Genomic DNA, 3,171 nt, shown 5'->3' with positions numbered 1-3,171 from the left:
TATTATAATATAATATAGTTATAATTTTTAATTATATTATAACTGAAATATTAATATTTTTTATGTATTATTATAATATGTTTTATAATATTGTAATTATATTATAATCGTTATTTTAAGTATTTCAGTTATTATTTTAATAATATTATTATATTGTATATCATAATATAATATATTATATAATAATAGTTTTTTTATTATATTAAATATAATAATAAATATATATTATATTATAATTATATATATATATATATATATTATATTATAGTATAATATAATATAGTCATAATTTTTAACTATCTATGACAATTCAACCTCATAATTTACCAAACGTTATTACACTGATTTTGGAACCAACATAACTATTATAATTATAGTTTATCAAACACTCAGTTCCTTTTTGTAACAGCTAGTTTTTCTTTCAGCAGAGCTAACAATAATTTTTCTAAAATCTATAGCAATACCAAACTAAGCCAAAGAACAATGGAGATCAGCAGGGTGGTAGAAGAGCCTCGATGATTAGGGAATGACTTCATCATTTAGACCATCGCCAATGTAAATGTTAATGCCAATTATATTTAGCATTAAAAGGTACGATATGATATGTTATTTTCATTTTTGCTCCAATACATAATGTTATTTAAAATATTAATTCTACTTTTTCCTATAATCATTAAACTTTAAAATTTGTAAAAGTAAACTTTTATTTATATGATATTTAAAAAATACAAAAGTTGTAATGATAACATGAAAAAGTAAATATTTTAACTACTAGCAATCAAATGCCAGATTTTTTACATGCTATACTTAATGCGAAATTTACCACAAAATATAATATATGAGAAATTTAACACAACAAATAACATTGTATTGAATATATTTAAAATTTAACACAACAATAAAAGTAAAATTTTATTTTTAAGATATTTGAAAAAGGTTAAAGTTGTAAAATTACAAGAAAAGTAAATATTTCAACTACTAACAATTAAATGTCAAATTTCTCACATGCTATACTTGATGAGAAATTTACCACAAAATATGTCATATGAGAAAATTAATACAACAAATAATATTGTATTATAAAGTATTTTTCACACTCAAATACTAAATTTACAATTATCACATTAATTATAGCATTATATTAAATATGCTTTTAGCCCATGTAACGTCAAAATATGACACTTATACAAAGTCAAAAGTGTGTATTATCCATCTCCTGTAAAAAACAAACGCCACATACCAAATAATAAAATGTATGCGGTAGTAAATCTCATGGTAACTTTCAGAATCAAAGCTACGGTACATTTAAAAAATCAACCATTCGATGGTGAAAAACAATTGAACCAAAAAAAAAAAAAAAGCGCTTAGATGGTCTTTAAAAAAAAAAAAAAAAAAAAAGCAATTAGAGATCGTTGCTTTCAAGTTAATGATTAAAATTTGAACTTCATGGTATATTCCAAATTTATAGTACGTAACTCACTTTTCACGCAACTTTAATAGGAGACTATTACACAAAATTTAGCATAAAAAATGTATTATGACAATTTTGTTTGATTTAACAATGATTGGTGATAAAGCAATGGCTAATTACTAAGCAAAACAAGAGTAAAGCAGATCACGCACTCGATACCTAAACATAACAAGAGCCCATATAACATCAAGTCTGAGGCCCATCAAGCCCAAAAGCGTATCGCGCCAATCTTTTGTCCCGAATTAAGGTTGAAATTGGTAGGACTCTATAAACCATAAGTCTTTAAGGTGTATTTTGGTAAGATAGAGGATTGGTAGGAGGAAACGCGATTGAGATCCTTTCCCCCCATTAAAAAAAAAAAAAAAAAAGTGATTGAGAGGATTGGTGGAGAGATTCCAAGTCGATTGAGATATCAAAAACTCAATTCCTCCATTAATGGAATGATTGGAATAGTGATTAGTAAACAATCATCACCTTTTACTTTAGATTGTTGTATTGTGTGATGCTAATTAATATGTATAGATTTCATTTTTAAAAAAAAAATACTAATATCTATAGCTTTCTTTTTTCTTAAAAAATGATTTGAACTCAGACTTAATACACCTCTTTTTTTTAAAAAAAAAACTAATATATATATATATATATATTTATAGCTTTCCAACCAATCACCTTATACACAGATTTTTATGGTATTTTTCAAGCAAGCCATGATACTTATCATTTTTGAATAATTTTACTATTACCATAATCTACCCAGAAAGACGTGGTTTTTTCCCTTGCATATTAACTACTAAACAATATTAGATTGCATTATTTTCTCACTGCATGATAAAAGACAGATTAAGTTGGTTATGCGGTCTTACATATAGATATATATAAACAGTACTCGAAGAAAAATATTTAGGCCCTGTTCATTTAATCGATTCGAGTTTTAAATTCGAGTTTTGCTACAGTAAAAAACTTTCATAAATAGTCACATCTAACATTTTTTAGCTACAGTAAAAAATTCTCACATAAAGTTACATCTCAACTAGAATTAAAAACTCGAATAAGCGAACTAAACAGACCCTAAATCTTAATAAATTACATGTTCAGCCCCCCTCAATTAGCTAACAATTAATTCCCATCTTTTGCTAATCTAACAAATTGTACACGTAAGCCCTCTTCTAAGCATGCTTAATAAATAATAACAAGCAACATTAATTGCTTCAAAAAGGAGTCCACTCACTGACTTTCAACTGAGCCTATCCATGTGAATGAATACACATCTTATCTCTCTGTTCCTCCTGCAGTATACAACTAAGTACACATATAATTTTGGCCCTATTTTCGCCCAAACTCCAAAATCCCTATTGACCGTTGCGTTGCACTGTATGATTTAATACATTGGCCCACTACTACAAAGTATCTAAAAAAAAAATAAACTTCAAAAAGTTCATGTTTTCAATTGTTTAGAATCGCATTAAAAACTATCAGTTATGTATATTTTTTTAATTTGATTTGATCTTTACTAAATTTAATAATTAAAAACTAACTCTACCAATAGGAAAACTCTATTTTTCTTTTTCTGGTTTTTATTTATTTGTATCACAACGATCATTTTTTTTTCTAGCTAGAATATTTCATATATACATTTTTTTTTTGGCTGGAAAAGGATTCATTATCCATAAATCCTTTCACTCTTTTCCCCCCACAAAGTT

This window comes from Morus notabilis, unplaced genomic scaffold (assembly GCF_000414095.1).
Source record: "Morus notabilis unplaced genomic scaffold, ASM41409v2 Scaffold29, whole genome shotgun sequence".
Taxonomy (NCBI): Eukaryota; Viridiplantae; Streptophyta; class Magnoliopsida; order Rosales; family Moraceae; genus Morus; species Morus notabilis.
The sequence above is the reverse complement of the archived record's forward strand: the minus strand, read 5'-3'. Positions refer to the sequence as shown.